The 18,377-nt window shown below is 35.0% G+C and overlaps 1 protein-coding gene across 1 annotated transcript in view; it reads right to left on the bottom strand.

The window, feature by feature from the left end:
- LOC111505844 (uncharacterized) overlaps positions 1-11,825 on the bottom strand; it is a 101,789-nt gene extending 89,964 nt beyond the window's left edge. Inside the window, exon 1 of the mRNA XM_074180799.1 lies at positions 11,665-11,825. The gene's annotated coding sequence lies outside the window, so the exon portion shown is untranslated. The remainder of the gene's footprint in view (positions 1-11,664) is intronic.
- Positions 11,826-18,377: the final 6,552 nt, after the last annotated feature.

Genomic DNA, 18,377 nt, shown 5'->3' with positions numbered 1-18,377 from the left:
AATAATTGTTGTTTGGAATATTTTAAGTGACTAATATTTTCACTCAATAATTACTGATAGTGATGATGACAGTGGTGATACTTTAAAATATATTATTTCATTTTACAGATGTAGTAACATAGACTAATTTCCAGAAAATGTAAAATAATAAAAGTCTACGGGAAAACAAATTTTAATAGACATAAATAAAAAAATTAAGCGGGAGTTGACCGTTATCCGCTTGATTGCAGGTTTTCATATGTTGCGTATCTTTACGCTAGCTTGGCTAAATGCGTCGTTGGTAAACATATATGTTGCTTCTTTGAACTTCCTCTTGAACCAATGTTCCCATGATATCAGCATGAGACCACATGCTCTGTTATTCGCCATTTGCTGGTTTCTCTTCGCTATGTGTTTTTCTTGTGCTCGGCAATGCGGATTTTCAATGGCCTCTTAGATTCACCGATATAGAATTTGCCGCACTCACAGGGTATCCAGTAAATGCAATTCTTGGAATCGCAGTCAGCGTTTGATAGCCTGGTTTTCGTGAGACTGCTGTGGATGGTGTTATCGGATCTGAAGCAGGTTCTGATGTTGTACTTGGACCCAATTCTTCTTATCCTTTTCGACAATCCTCTGATGTAGGGAACTGCAAGCACTGGTTGTGACGGCTTCTCTTTCTTGCGAAGCTACGAACAATTGTATTTATTTTATTAAAAAAAATCTTTTCAGCCCGTTATGTACCAGTTAAAGTGAAACATGAAATATAGGACATGATTCAAATGTTTTCATCTGCTTATGATGTATTTATGAAGTTTTATGGATGTCTATAAGTCATCAGAAAGGTAAATTTTCGTTTTGAGGGCACCCGGCGATTTTGAAAAATTTTTTTAGTGTACTTACGTATTTTGATGCGTAGATTACGAATCCGAAAGAAAAAAGCGGCGCTCTCCCTTATTTACAAAGTTACGGCCCTTCATAGTTCAGAAAAGGGCAACTTTTCAGCCTTCTTTTTCACAAAATAAACTATTTAAAAACACAAGCATTCATTCACTAAGTCACCTTTACACCTTATTCCTCCTTCTTTGACACTTTTCACTTCAATAAGCAACATTTTTCTTACAAAAAACTCAATTTATTTCTATTTCTAGGTTAGTTACTAGTGACATTTTAGAAAAAAGCGGTTGGTATTTGCCGCCGCCTACTATTTCAAAATCGTAATACACCACCAAAAACCAATTTACGATCTAAAGAATGAAGGTAAAAAACATTTGAATTACTTTAGGAATGAATATTGACTGTATCAGTCGTACCAACCATGCCATAACCTTAAACACGTAAAATAGAGAGATATGGAACCAAAATGTTGTAAAAATGTTGATTATTGAAGTGAAAAGTGCCAAAGAAGGAGGAATAACGTGTAAAGGTGACCTAGTGAATAAATGTTTGTGTTTTTAAATAGAATATTTTGTGAAAGAGAAGGCTGAAAAGTCGCCCTTTTCGGAACTTTGAAGCGCGTTACTTTGTAAATAAGGGAGAGCGCCGCTTTTTTCTTTCGGATTCGTAATCTACGCATCAAAATAAGTAAGTACATTAAAAAAAAAATCAAAATCGCCGGGTGCCCTCAAAACGAAAATTTACCCACGAAGGTGATTGTCTCTTCATTTGACAAAAATCTCTGTCCTACGAGAGCAATTTTTAGATGAGAGAACAAAAAGAAGTGGAGTGGGGCTAGATCTGGAAGTAAGGCGGATGGTTGAGCAGTTCAAACCGTAATTCGTGGATTTTCGCTTTGGCAATCGCTGAGGTGTGAGACGGTGCGTTATCTTGGTGAAACAGGATTTCCTTTTTCTGCAAAAGTGGCATTTTTCCGCAAGTTCTGCTTTCAGCATGTCAAGTAATGATGTGTAGTATGCTTCTGCAATGGTTTTTTCTTTTTAAAGATGATCGATCAAAATGACTTCATGACTATGCTAAAAAACACCATCACTTTCCCTGCCGAAAAAACAGTTTTGGCTTTTTTGGAGCCGGTTTCCCCTTTGCAATCCACTGTTTGTTTCGGGCGTATAATGGGGTGTCCAAGTTTCATCAACAGTAAATAATCGGCGCCAAAACTCGGTTTTATTACCCCTAAACTACGCCAACAGTGTGTTGGAAATGTTCATTCGAACACGTTTCTAGTCTAACGTGAGCAAAGGCGCATCCAACGTGCGGACAGCTTTCTCATGGCTAAATGTTGATTTAATATGTGGCAAACACGTTCTTTCGACATGTTCCTAATCTCCGCTATCTCTCGTCTAGCACCACTTGGTGAACTTTGGCGATGTTTTGGTCGATAGTTGCAAATTTTGGGACGTTCTGAACGTTCATCATCTCCCAAGCTCCTACGGCCCAAAATTTTACTGTGCTAAATGATGGTGCAGCGTCCCCATACACAGAATCCAACTCATCTTTGATTTGCGTAGGCGTATTGCCTTTTGAAAACAAATATTCAATGACAGCTCGATACTCGATTTGGTCCATTTTCATAAAAACCCTCAAATCAACTCACTCAAACGACTGTTACATAACAACTGCGCGTCCAAACTGGCTGAAACTTTGGTGAGTAACTCTCAACAGACGAACAAAGAAATCCCCTAGCCTTCATTCACAAGTGCTGACATCTTCATGCGGAGGTCGGAAACTTTTCAGACCATAGTTGTATTTGTAAAATATCAGTCATGTAATGGTTTTCGGGGACGTCTTTGAATAAATCAAAATATAGTCCTAAAGCAATTACGTTTTAAATGAGATAATCATAGAAAGGATTTACAAGTTATGTTTTTGGGTATTGGTTTCACCTTTCGGTAGTTTGTCCTTTCTACATTAATGAAGATTTTATAATTAATTTTGCTTTTTTCATAACGTGAAACATTTTTTATTTGTCCACTGATTCCAAAAGTAATAAATGTGGCATTACGGGAAATATTTCATCATAGTAATTTTACGTAGTCTCCCACTAAAGAAGATAACGTTATATTCGAATAAATTCAGTTGTAATAAATGATACATACAGTTAGTAAATACGTAAACGATGTTTTGTTCTTGAACTGATGTTGAATTCCCACACCACAGAAACTCAAATCTTGAAATCCGTAATATAGCGGTTGTAATATTATAGGACTGAACGAACAACTTACGGTAAATGTCTATTTATTCGTTTGTTTCAAAAAATCAAGTAGACCAGTCACGAGTTTGAGATTCACTTCATTCCATAGGTACTTCATTCCATTCCATAGGTATTTATCTCATATACAAGGGTCTATTAGAGGTATCTGGATAACAGTAACATATTTTATTTTGGTCACTACCATATAAAACTGTAGTCTTTGAAGAAATGTTCATCTTTGAACTGTTGTCACATCTGTATTTAATAAATAATGATTCACGGGAACTGAAGTTTTGGAATCATTCACACAAATTTTGGTGGTTTTTATGGTTTACTTGGATACTATTTAATATAAAATTTTCTGAAAACCACCTTTCCGTTCCCATTTTACCTAAACGATCATGACTTACGTTTTTCAAATGAAACACCCTATATATTGCTCAATCACCAAAGTGATCTAACCTTTTTTCAGATATGACTCATTAGAAATTGCACGTTAGAAAGTGAGACCTCGTTTATCCTTTGTTGGTACAAGTTTCGAGTTGGTTGTCATTCGTAAGTAGGCGACACCTGGTTGACGGAAAAACAAATTTCACCACACATATTTTGTTTCCATCTTTGCAAGTTTTATTATAAAATCACTCGTAAACGTCGAATGAATTAGATTATAAACCGAAATCCATTTGCTTTTAGTTTAAGTATCATTTTTTTTGTGATGTTTTATGCTGACTGCCTGAAAAAAATTCAAAGTTAATTTGAGGAATGAAAGGAATTGGAAATATTAACTAGTTTTTGAAATACAGTTTTTATTACAGGCATTAAAAAATGTGGAGTGGATTTTTCTTTAATCAGCTATTGAAACTTGTGCGAGATACGGATTAACGAAGTTTCAATTTTTGAAAGTGTTATTCCTAGTACGGCCAAGGATATTCCATTAAAATTCCACTCAAGAACCTGCCACTCATCAGTCATGCCCAGATAACTATTGATTCAGATTCAAAATTCCACTACAACCTACGTGGGTTTTAGGTTTCTTCTGGTTCTAACATCCGAAACTGTTTGGAAACTGCGCAAAACATGATGCGTACAAACAAAAAATCTCAAACGGTCCGAAATCGTCTCGGACACTTGGTTAAACCAGAACACATTTTGAGGAGACCACTGTGCCACCTATCGTATATATGAAGAGATGAAGACGAGAAAATACTGTTGATCATGTCCATTTTGTTATGTAGCGTATCCTTGTAGTCAGTTCCAATGTTATCTAACCTCAATCATTAATTATTCAGAACGATTCGAGACGGTTCAAGACAGTTTAGGATCATTTCGCAGTCGAAACCAGAACAGAGGATTCATTAATCCGAACATATCCTCAATAAACCAGAACGCTCTATATCAACTGTGCATGATCCTGACGTCCTAGAACCTGAACAAACCTATTGATAAGCCTATGAATAAACTTATAGTACATTTATCTTTTGTAGTCTGACAAGTATTTGGTGACATTCTTCGAATGATGTATGAGTGCAGTCCAGCTTTTCACTGTTAGTTTGGCAAGACCTAATGGTTCTGTTGCCATGAAACCGCTTTCAGTGCTCTCTCGTACAAGGGAGTCAGTAGCTTCATTATCTTCTAAGCAAATGTGGCCACAGACACCAAAGACAATTTGTTAAGTCTTTCATGAGAGGAGAGATTTTTGGCAGTTCGGTGAAAGCCAAATTCTTTCAGAGTGGCTTGGTTGCCTGAGAATATTTTTATTGATTTATGTGTAAAGTTGGTTTCTGTTAATTTTAGCAGACATAAATGAATGGCGTAGATTTTGCATAGGACCGTAGGCAGGATTGGTATATATGTTTTGGGTCTGCAACTATATACATCTGCATTAGAACCTGGATGTGTTTTCGATCCATCAGAGAACCTCCTGTCGGAGGATTCTGTCCTTTGTTCTCCGTATTAGGAATACATAGGGTAGGCCTTAGTTGACGACTTTCAAACGTATTCAGTCGGAGGTCATTTCCAGAAAGCTCCGATTTTAAAACCAGTAAACCAGTAGTCTGCTACGCTCAACATCAACCTGTTTTTTACAACTAACAATATGCACAACGTTTTACGGGTGTGAAGTTATCCACATCCACAAAGTACACTGAGAAAAAAATATCGCATTATTATTTTTTCATTTATCGACTCTGCACACCTACCATTCTTCAATTTTGTGGGTGTACAAAGTCGATTTTTTATGTTACGATTTCCACCCTATTTTCACCCCTTCAGACAGTTTATTAAACTAGGACGGCTCTGTTTTTTTACTAATTCAGTCAATAAGCGTGTCCAATTGAAAAATGGTAGGTGTGCAGAGTCGATAAATGAAAAAATAATAATGCGATATTTTTTTCTCAGTGTACTTTGTGGATGTGCATAACTTCACAACCGTCAATCGTTTCTCTAGAATAAAGACATTTCGAATGCCTTCCACCCAGAGAAGCTGAGGAGGACATTTCAACGATGTTATATTCCACATATAATGGCATCAGTAGGTCCTTCAAACGAACAAAAAATTTCGATGATATCTCACACACTTTTTTTATTTAAATTTGAAGATAGGAAGCGTTTAATGAAATACCGGCATTTCAAATAACTTTAAAATAATCTTCCTAATTACATTTCATGTAGATTTTGCTCTCTTTTTATAACTACCTTCGACGGTGACCACCCACTTTTCGAGTTCAGTTGGTAAATGAGATATTCTTATCTGCGTTATAGAATAACTATTTCTCCCTGCCTCATTTCAGATTTGTTAACGAATGAAATTGCTATTCTTATGGAGTGAGGATCACCAGTTGAACTTTCAAGCGAAAGAATTTTTTCTTGAAAACAATTGAAATTAAATGTTCAGTAATTAACTTTGAAGTAATTTGAAATATAATGATAATCAATATAAGTTTAATGGAAGATTTTCTATTATTTTCTATGCAATAACTGGAATGAAACTACCATGAGAAAGCTCGCTATATATACCGGCGTTTTCACAACACTGATTTGTACCTGATGTCATGTATTGCGAGAAAGTGAATATACTTAACGTACGAGTATAAACAAAATAACATAAGTAGTTAATATTACTTTACCGACTTCAGGATTTTTATGGAAATGTTCATATATCACTGCAGGAAAATCCTTCATACGCTCTGAAAGAGGTGTCTTTGCGAAAGTGAAGATTTGCAATGGATTTAAATCGCCTTTGAATATATTAATTCGAAAAGGTTCAGTAAGTTTATTCCGTAAGGAACACATTTTCTGAATGAAATAACCCATAGAAAGTGTAGTCGGGGGTATACTCAGTTGACTTTTGATAGAATAGACTACTCTATTTTTGTCGCATACAAGATACAGATAATATATCCATCGTTAAAGTTTTTCACACAATGGTACAAAACTTATCAGACTAGTCAAAACATATATTATTAAAACTCATAAAAACATTATAGAACTCACAAGAGAATATGACAATCTTTATATACATACAAAACTACTATTAGCATCAAACAGTGAGGTACTCCTCTATTGTATAAAAAGTATTTTCATTTAGGTAATTGAATAATTTTGTTTTGAAGGTATAAAAATTTTTTATGTCACCAAAGATCCTATTTATAACATAGAATTCCCTGGTATATTGGAGAATTCTGTCCCACACTAAGCCTAGAGAATAGTAAGCGAATGCCATTTTTATTCCGTGTTTGGTGTTGGTGAATTTCACTACTTTTCATGTAGGTATCTTGCTCTTTTTCAATATTCATAATTAGAAGATGAATATAAAGTGATGGTAAAGTTAGAATTGACAATGACTTGAAATAAGCTTTACAAGATACATTATTTCGAACTCCCATCATGCATCTTATGATTTTCTTCTGAGCAATGAATACTTTATCAATATGTGTTGAATTACCCCAGAAGATCAAGCCATATTATGTGAGTGCCGACGACACTAGACCATGCATGCCATTCTGAGAACCTCTGTAGATACAGAGTCCTTCAGTTGTCTGATAATGAAATTGATACTACTCAATTTTCCTACCAGATTTTCGATATGGGTTCTCCATACTTGCTCAATTGACTTAAGATTTATTTTAACAAGAGGGCTTGCGTCACAGCTAATGATAAAAACACTCGGCAGAAGCAAATGATACACGTTAGAGCGGCTAAGTATAATAAAAGTGAACAAAAACGTATAGGACCTAGAATTTACAACAGTTTACCAAATAAATTGAAGTCAATATGGGAATGATCAAAAAGTACTTATCTATTTGTTTTTTGATTTTCATGGAATTATTTTCCAGCAGCTTGACTGCATTAACCTTTCTAGAGTATATATATATGTATATATATATATATATATATATATATATATATATATATATATATATATATATATATATATATATATACATATATATATATGTTGTTCTTTTATGTATATAATGACTATATCCTATCCTTTTTCTGTCATTTTAAGGAAATAAATAATTTAAATTCTTTTAGGGCGGAGATTCATATGTGTGAGCATTAAAAATGACTGAGGTGTATACCACTTTCTACCTGAGTTTTCACAGCATAAAATTCTACTGACATCCAAAACTGAAATTTTCTGTATATTTCCATTAAAAAATTAAACTTTTGATGAAAATTTGCGCTAGGAGCTGATGTTCGGACACCTAAATGAACAGAAGAGACAAGTGAACTGTCGGTAGTAAAGCACAATTTGACCAGCTATAATATAAAACCCGTTTCTCGAGTCTGTTTACATTAATTAAACTCTCCATTTCTCGATTACATTGTCACAAAGATATTCATATAAAAAAAGATCACCAGTTGATCTTTGCTTGTGGAAAGTATTCCTCTCTAGGCAGAATATCATGTTTGCTGTTCCCAATTTTAAATTTATCAGAAGTTCAACTAACCGAAATAATGCAGAATTGTTGAAGGCTGAATTTTATTTTGTTTTGATTTTTGGTCAGAAATTTTGGGCATGAAGCGTGTTGTAGCGAAGTTCGTTCAAAAATGGCTGAATTATTGAATGACGTCATAATGCCACTGCTCACTCGCCATCGCTTGTTCGTAATTTTTTGGTCAAAAACAATACCATAATCATGTCTCAGCCACCGTATTCACCAGATTTCCCCTTCTGCAACTTTTTTCTGTTCCCAAGATTGAGGAAAACTCATGAAAGGACGGCGTTTTGCGACGATTGAGGGGATAAAAATCGCTGAGAGAGCTCAAGGACATACCAAAAAGTGTATATCAGAACTGCACCACACTCATAATGGGCAGCCAGTGATGCAATTGAACCCAGGGTTGTGTTTAATGAACCCTACAAAATACAAATAAAACAGAACACAGATTCAGATGCTAAAAATGCAATACGCATACCTATATACAGACGGCTCAAAAACCAAAGAAAACTCAGGATGTGGAGTTTACTCCAGATCACCTGAACTGGCTGTGGTATCTTCATCGCCATAAAAGAAATAACCAGGAAAGGAATTTCTGGCAAAAACATAACAATCTGCACTGATAGATAGTAGACAAACTCTATTAGCCTTGAACAGACAACGTGTTACCTCAGGGCTAGTACTAGAGTGCCATCAAGATTTAGCCAAAGCCTCGGTAGATAATAACATTATCCTGAGACAAAGTGGAAAACGTTCTTTTATGTGGTGTGAATGTACCATATCGAGATGTTGCTTGTATTTTCAATCACCGGCATCCAGAAAGAATTATTCAGTCAATGTTTGTTTGAGCGTTGTTGAAAACGCAAAAACAAATATCAGGAGTATTAGTGAAGATACAGATGTTAGCAGAGAAATTGTGAGAAGAATTCTGCACAAAATAAATTCCATCCCTATAAGCCAAAGTTTATAAACACTCAAAGAAAGATATTTCGATATTCAACCAGGATTTTCATTTTGATTCCAAGTTGAGAGAGAAAATGATATCGCATTTCTCTACAGAATTTTATGGACAGACGAGGCAACTTTCACGTTGAACGGAACAGTTAGTGGTCCAAAAATAATCCAAATTTTGTAATAGAATGCCGTGACCAATATTCATTCAAGACAAATGCGTAGTGTGGGTTATTACATAACCAAATGGATTGACCATATTTTTTAGAGAAAATTCGAAGGCCAACATGTACAGAAATTTCATTTTGAATCAGTTGTCTGAAATGATAACCCGCCTCCAAGTGTTAGACGAAATTTGTGGTAGCAGGTTGATGGGGCACCGAACCACCGAACGATAGAAATGAAACAGTGTCTCGGTCAGATTTTTTGGGGCAAAGCATTCAGAGAATTCCATTCGAGAGTGTTGTGCTAACATAAATCCCCTATTTATTAAAAATGCCACAAAGTTTGTGAATGAAAGGGCTACAATTTGTATAGAACGGGAAAGACGGCATATTGAATGATACATTCGGGTTCTTTATAAGATTATTGAGAAAAATCAATAAATGTTATGTTTTTTTGTGAATTTGGTTATATGTAGTTATATTGGTATAATGTTATTTACACATCTGATGATGGAAATAAAGGATATAAGAATTATGAAATTAACTCAAGAAGTATTATTATTATTTGCTCGATAACTACATCTAGAAGTTTACACCCAACAGTGTGACTGTTGAATGTAAACTGCATTAAAATATTTTGAACTCATCTGCAGCTAATGGGATAGAAATCTGCTAACGGAATACGAGTGTAATAAGAATGAAAAATACGTTTATTCGATTATTGACATATTACCATCCATACATTGAAAATCCGAATCAGTTTAACAATTAAATGAAAACACTAGATGAACTTTACAACAACAAAGACGAATTTCTGAGGGTGGATTTATTTATTTTTTTTTGTAATAGGCTAATGCGGGTATTTTCTAGGCACGATATGATATGGAAGTCTCGTATTCATCAAAATTATGAAACGATAAAGCGAAAGATTCGAAAAATTAAAAAAAAAAAAGTAGAAAATGTCGAAGTAACAGTTGAGAGTCCAAATTTCGAGCAAGAGTATAAAATTGGAAACTGGGCACCTCTTTTCATTGGCATTTTTCGAAATTAAAAAAAAAACTGATTTTTCAAGAATTTTCGATAAAATATCAAAGACAGGTTTAGAATAGCACATGACAAAAGGAAAGAGGCTGCTTTCCACTCATTTTTCAAGCTCAAACCAACTGCGAAGTCAAATTTTCATTATATCCAATAATAAAAAAACGTCTTTATGTGTGACACTCTAGGTAACTTAAAACAATACCTTACCTTAAAATCTTAAAAGATGTTCATAATGAAAGAAAAAATCATTTTTCGGTTTTAGGAATGTAGTTGTATAAATTCATAGATACACTAATTATATAGAGTTCACTAAATATAAAGGTGAAAGTGAAATGGTGTAAAATCGAACATGAAAATTGGGAAGAAAAGAGAAATGCAGGCTCCTGCACATAATGAATCATGGCTGATTTCATGTGTTGACATATGTAATGAGGAAGTTGAAGTATTATATTTTGTATAAACTTTTATTTTGGCAATGTTAATTTCGATTTTCCAAATATTCAACGAAAGGTTAATTGTACATAGGTAGAAATAGAAAAATCTATTAAGTTATCTAAAAATTATACAGTGAAGAAAGAACAGAATACTGAATATTTCCCAAAATTACTAACTAATTTGCCTGTAGCAAGAATGAACTGAAACACTACTCAAAAAAATTCCAAATATTTCACTTTTGAACATCAAACCCATCTGTCTGTCTACTTTTTAACAGAGTCAGTAGTTCAAAACACAGTTGAAACCTCGATAGGACAAAGAATCGTTCAATTCATACAATTTTTTTGCCCTTTGTAAAGAAATAGCAGAAAATGCAGTATCAATTTAGGTCAGACCTCAAACTATGGGTCGCGACCCGAAACGGGGTGACGTAGGAAAATTCTGGGATCGCGAGAGATTTTAATGTCAAATATTCAAATACACGATTTTATAACATCTATTATATTGGTTTCAAATCATTTTTTCAAGCTGCTTCTTATAATTACAACTTTTACTCACTGCCTTATTCACCGAGAGGCTCTTGCAGCAAAAAAATTAGCATCAGAATTGAACGATGGGCTTCAGGATGTTTCAAGATTATACATTTTATTAAGAGCCACGTCCTTAACAGCCGCTTTATTTTCAAATATATGTAAGGATTCCAACTACACAACTCAATTATTACATGCAGAAGTAAGATGGTTGTATTCAATCGGACGTGCCAATTTTGGAATGAATTATAATTAATTGTCTCGAATTATTAGGTCACCGATCGTTGTAAGATTTATCATTTTAAAACTATAATACAAACCAAATATCTAAACTAGTGAGTTTTGAAAATTATACAAACTATCGAAAATCGAGCGCGGTATACATCAGAAGTAGCAGAAGGCCCTACATCATATCTTTGTGATACACCCCAGGTTTAAATCAATCATATCAGAAATTCTAGAGTACTTACAAAAATGTATCCTCAAAAATCGAAACACCACAAAAAAATAACACCGCGAAAATTACAGATCCGCGCAAAGCTCCAGCTAATTCAAATGTGCGCTCAACGAAGTACTGACGCAGTTGGCGGAACAAGATCTACTGAGTGATCGCCTCGGTTGTGGGCATACTGACCGACTTTCAAGAGAGGTATTCCCAAAGCGTTGGTGAGAGTAGCGTTATGACGTCACAATGCCACTTGCAACCAGGTGACTCTTCGCATCCGGGAATCTTCATTTTGGAGGTCGGCGTCCGGGCAAGGGAGATTGAAAGAACCGTGTTTGCATTTTCCGGAGGAAATGGGCACACGCATGATGTAAATTTTAGTAAAAAAATCAATTATATATCGTACCAACTTTGGAACATAAAACAAGTACTGAATGTTGATCAGTTGTTGAAATTGTTGATCAGGTTGATTCCAAACTGCGGTACGGAACTGGTTTCTAGGGCTTGTCATCCTGATAGACTAATGTCATCATTTCACAGAAAAAAACAATACGCATAATTGGTTACTTGAATGCTCTTAATTCTTGTAGAAATGCATTCAAATGTTTGAGAGTTTTCACTGGACATTTAAAAAATTTTTCTTTTCATTCGAAAATAACAATTTTATTAAACAAAAAACTGAAATTACAAAGAAATAACATACAAGCAACAACCAAACAAATAAAAATTGAAATATTAATAAAAGCTGGAAAATTGAAAAAATTAAAAATATTATTAACAAAAAATGAAAAATAAAAATTGAATGATTTCAAACTAAGTTATGTCACGACGTTTCGATTGTTAGTATCCAAAAACTGCTACTTCCAACTGAAGGACGAATTCTTTACGCAAGATGAGGGACTGCCAATGGGATCGCCACTTTCACCTGTTATAGCCAATATATATATATATATATATATATATATATATATATATATATATATATATATATATATATATATATATGGAGTGGTTTGAAACTCTTGCCATTGAAGAAGCCCCAAGTCTGGTTGAGATACGTAGACGACACCTCCATAATATGGAACCATGGGAATGCAGAACTAGACACTTTCCTGAAGCACATCAACAACGTAAGTCCTTCCATCACTTTCACAATGGAGAAGGAAATCCATAACGGATTGCCTTTCTTAGACGTATTGGTGAAGAGGACCGACACTAAATGAGATACATCTGTATATCAAAAACCCACTCACACAGGACAGTATCTGAACCAGAAATCCAACCACCATCAATCGACTAAGAGAGGAATCATCAAGACTCTACTAGACCGTGCTTTTGGGCTCTGTAATACAAAGGAAGGTCTCGAAAAGGAACTAGGCATCATTAAAAATGACTTTCAACGGAATGGTTACTCCAGAGTGATAGTAGAACAGGCCTTAGCTAGAAGACAGCAATAACCAGTACTTGTACTTCCCTACATCAGAGAATTATCGGAAAGGATGAGACGGATTGGGTCCAAGTATAACATCAGGACCTGCTTCAGATCTGGGAACACTATCCGTAGCAGCCTCACCGAAACCAAGCCACCAAATGCGATTCCAAGAATTGTGGAGAATCATACATCGGTGAAACTAAGAGGCCATTGAAAGTTTGCATTGCTGAGCACAAGAAACACACACAGCAAGGAGAAACCAGCAAATCCGGAATAGCAGAGCATGTTTGGACTCATCAACGTAACATCAAGTGGGCTCAACCTGAAACCATCCACAATGAAGAACACTGGTTTAGGAGAAAATTCAAAGAAGCCGAGTATATGTTGTCCAACAACGCATTTAGTCAAGCTAGCGTAGAGATACGTAACATATAGAAACCTCTAATCAAGCAAAAAACGACCAACTCCCGCCAAACGGTCATGGCCCGCCAAAACCAATGAAGCGGAAAGAGGGACGAGGGGATCGGTGAAAGCTCTCGAATGACCTATAAATAGTCAAATCTCGGAGGAATAAGTCCAGTTATCGCCCGAAGACGATTATGGATACTAAAAATCGAAACGTCGTGACATAATTTGGTTTTAAATCTTTTAATTTTTATTTTTCATTTTTTCTTAATAATATTTTAATTTTTTCAATTTTTCAGCTTTTATTAATATTTCAATTTTTATTGGTTTAGTTGCTGCTTGTATGTTATTTCGTTGTAATTTCAGTTTTTTGTTCAATAAAATTGTTATTTTCGGTTAATTTTTTTAATTTAATTTTATTTTTTTCAAGGTAATCAAATCAATGTATATTATATTAGACAATGGAAGTCCGAACTGATGAAATACACCACGAAACATTGTCAATCACTTTCAAACAAACGTTAAAATACAGGATCTTTCATTGGACGCTTCCTATATTTAAATTTAAATAAAACAAAGTGTGTGTGAGACATCATCGAAATATTTTATGCGTATGAGAGACCTATTGATATCATTATGTGTGGGATATAATATCGTTCAAAAGTCTGCCACGGCTTCTCTGGCGCATAAATCAGACTGAATTTGACCGATGGCATGGGTTATGTTGGCTTTAAGGACCGTTGTGGTTTGTGGCTTATCTCATACACCTGCGACTTAAGAAAACCTCACAAGAAAAATCTAACGGGGTCAAATAGCACGATCTTGGTGGCAAGTTCACATCACTTCCACATGAGATGACCATTCCAACAAATCGCTCGTGCAAAATATCAAATGTGGCATGAGCTGTGTGGCACGTAGCACTGTCTTGTTGAAACCAAATGTCATTGGGGTCCAGATCATACAATTCAGGCAAAAAGAAGTCGGTGGTAATCCTCGACATATAGTGCTCCCCGTTAGATACGAAGGATTGGGTCCAAGTATAACATCAGGACCTGCTTCAGATCTGGGAACACTATCCGTAGCAGCCTCACGAAAATCAGGCCACCAAACGCGGACTGCGATTCCAAGAATTGTATTTACCGGATACCCTGCGAGTACGGAGAATCATACATCGGTGAAACTGAGAGGCCATTGAAAGTTCGCATTGCTGAGCACAAGAAACACACACAGCGAGGAGAAACCTGCAAATCCGGAATAGCAGAGCATGTTTGGGCTCATCAACATAATATCAAGTGAGCTCAAGCTGAAATCATCCACAAAGAGAAACACTGGTTTAGGGGAAAATTCAAAGGAGCCGCGTATATGTTGTCCAACAACGCATTCAGTCAAGAAAGCGTAAAGATACGTAACATATGGAAACCTTTCATCAAACGAAAAACGACCAACTCCCGCCAAACGGTCATCTCCCGCTAAAAACCAAAGAAGCGGGGAGAGAGATGAGGGGATAGGTGAAAGCACTCGAATGGCCTATAAATAGTCGGATCTCGGAGATCCCGTGAAGGGCGGTACTGGTGTCTGAGGACTTCATACCGCCATCCCCTCAGTCATGAACCCATTTGTCCTTCTTCGACAAAAATCAGCCGAAAGGGTAAGGCAGCTGGGCTCCATCCCGATTGAACTGAAGACGTTGGTCAGCGAATAAGTCCAGTTATCACCCGAAGACGATTGTGGATACTAACAATCGAAACGTCGTGACATAACTTGGTTTGAAATCTTTTAATTTTTATTTTAATTTTTCATTTTTTGTTAATAATAATTTTTAATTTTCAGCGTTTATTATTATTTGAATTTTTATTTTTTGGTTGTTGTTTGGTTTCATGTTATTTCTTTGTAATTTCAGTTTTTTGTCATTCAGCAATTTTATAAGTAAGGGAACTTATGGTGGAGACAACTGGTGGCACCAACTTACCAGGAAGGTGAATTTTTAGTAGACCGTACCCGGCTTCGCACCGGTGCAATGCTGATACTAAATATAAATTCATCCATCGAAAAATGGATAAACAGAAATGAAAATATAACTTTATTTGATGAACGCGCCTTTTTCCTCCGGGGGTGACGCTCCAGTTGGAATATTTAAAAATCTTTTCTTATTGCACATCTACAACATAAAACAAACCTACATACAAAATTTCAGCCTCCGAAAATATAGCGGCACGGAGAAACAGTGATGGGGGTACCTATCCTAGTTGGAATATATGAAAATCCTTTCTTAGTGCGCATATAAGAGCTCAGAAGCACCTATATACCCAATTTTAGCTCCCTAGGACTTACCAGTTCGGGGAAACAAAGATGAATGAATGAGTTTTAAGTGAAGAACTTTTACATTTATAAGTATAGATTCCCTCTAAAAATTATCTTCTTCAGAAATTAAGAATTTAACCCCCTCAAAATTCTATTCTAAATCCGCCTTTGCTCAGATCGAATATTTTCATTTAATGGGCTTTCATGGCCGAGGTCACGATTACAGAGAACAAAGTCCGGGTTGGTGAGCCATGGTCTAATGGAAACTGAAATATCAAAGGTTTCGTCTGCTACTGAGGCAGACATCATCAGTGGTATGTGCATTGACTGCGAGGACGAAGGTTATGTTTTGAAGTCAAAGCAATGACAATCATTTCATATAATACGCTTTCAGTTGTATACTCTTCTTTCCTCCAAGGTATATTTCTTTCAAGAAATTAATGTACAATCGTAAATTTTCTCATGCAGGTGAGCATCCATTGCACTTCGTTTGCTACAATACCAAATGCTGTTTTTTCTTCGTTGTGGTATCTCCTTGAAGTTACCGAAATCATGTCAAATCACACGTTTAAAATGATATTTTATGAACATGAAATATATGATAATAGTCTTCAGGAAGCATATTCTAAAAATGAAAATAAATCCTATGAAGGATCATTGAAATAAGGACAGTTAAAAAAAAAATATGAAATTTCATTTACCACTTTGATTGTTAGCAATTACACGTTAAAAGGTAAGACCTCGTTAGACCTTAGCTCGCACAAGTTTCGACTTCTGAAGGTTGTTCGTAGGGGTGCGATAGCTGGTTAACGGAAAAAACATATTTTAAAACAAACAAACTTCATTAATAATGCATCAATAGTAAAGTAATTTAAGTAACAAGTCCGAAAAATATCATGGACGAGTAGACAAAATAGGGAATGTTCCTCAATTTGGGTTATTACAGCAAATGCAAGTTTGAACAAAATTAAGTTGAGTTTATTTCATGAGTTTTTCAAATACACTTCGAAAAGTATTCAAATTGATGTTTCGAATGTTGGGTTTTAATTTTCAAAGGGATTTGTTTCTAATTCACATATTGGCTGTATCAAGTTGAAATAATGTATACGTACCTAGATATTCTACTTAAAAAAAATTATCTTTATAACTCAACAATTATTGCAAAATATAAACTATAGTTCAATACCACCTCCACAAGCCACATAAACAACAGTTGTTTTGTTATTTATTTATATAGAGGAAGATAGGTTAGGTGCACAAAATGTCATATGTCACAGAATGTCTCGGAACTCGGAATATAAGTAAACAGAACAGCACGCCTCTGAAATATATCATCTTTGTTTGTCTCATTCAGGTAACAGATTTATTGTCCTTTATTAGCTATAACTGATGTTGCTAAATGGTGAAATAGAAACGAATCCCTTTAAATGTTGAATGCATTATTTCATTCCTCTTTTTTAATCATTTAAATAATTTTTTAAAGAAAAAGGTTGAAATGATAAGTTTAAAATGGCGTTGTTTTAGAGCTCTTTTATGAAAACTACTTGATTTTCGTCAGGAGGAACATTCCCCATTCTAGGACGTGTCGTAAGCGAGTCTTGGAAATTTACAATTTCACTGCGTACATTATTTTTCGGCAACCGTGTAGAATAACATTTCTTTATTATATTTCTTTGTTGAACAAAATTTCGAACATTTTTATTCTTATTTGTATCAAATATTGAAATTCGAACAGAAGATGAGTAAGTAATAACAGAAATATTCTTATTATTAGTTATATGAATATTCAATATGAAAATTCGAGCAATTGCTGATATTGAAGGGATTCAATTTGTTTGAAAATTCAAGTGTTCTGCGATTTTTATTCCGAGATTCCCACAACTGTGGATACCGACAGGCTGAATTGAACAGTTTTTTTTGTAATTCACGAATAAACTTGTGTAGTATGGGATGGCCGTGATGATAAATATTGCATATTCAACAGCAGATTTTGTTACCCAATTATAACAAAGGCTCTCTCAATATGTGCTTTGGAATGTGGCATTTTCACAAGTAACACGACTTTTTTTTCAGAGCAATTGACATTTTTAATAGTTTTTCGAGTCTACACGCACCATCTAATCCAATCATTGTTGCTAATTGAAAATAAAGCAAATCAAGTTGATACTTTTATATCCATTTTTTCATGTCCATCCATTTCAAGAACAAATCATTAAAGTTTTCGTATCTGGATTTCAATTTTTCAGGCAATAATTATTGCAGCAGCTGTGTTGCATTAGACATTTTGTGAGGCAATAATGGGCTTGTTTCATGATTTTTGGTTTATAGTTCACTTGATAGAAATTTCAAATTGAAAAACAGTGCACTTTGTTTCATCTCTTAAATATTAAAAATCGAATGTGGTAGGGTGGTGACTTCACGACCCTATTCCCGCTTCTTGTTCGATTGACCAATAGGAACAATAGAAATAATCAACATTGCCAAATCGTAAAATTTACGAAGCCTATAATTATCAATTTAACTATGGAACTGTATATGAACCCGTTAACGTTTCAATTAATGAACAATTCTCCACATGGAATAAAATCAGTACACGAAGT

Source organism: Leptinotarsa decemlineata, unplaced genomic scaffold (genome assembly GCF_025532065.1).
Source record: "Leptinotarsa decemlineata unplaced genomic scaffold, Ldec_3_MD MMD2_tig00026299_RagTag_RagTag, whole genome shotgun sequence".
In the NCBI taxonomy this organism is placed as follows: Eukaryota; Metazoa; Arthropoda; class Insecta; order Coleoptera; family Chrysomelidae; genus Leptinotarsa; species Leptinotarsa decemlineata.
Note: the sequence above shows the minus strand (reverse complement) of the source record. Positions and strands in the feature narration are given on the sequence as shown.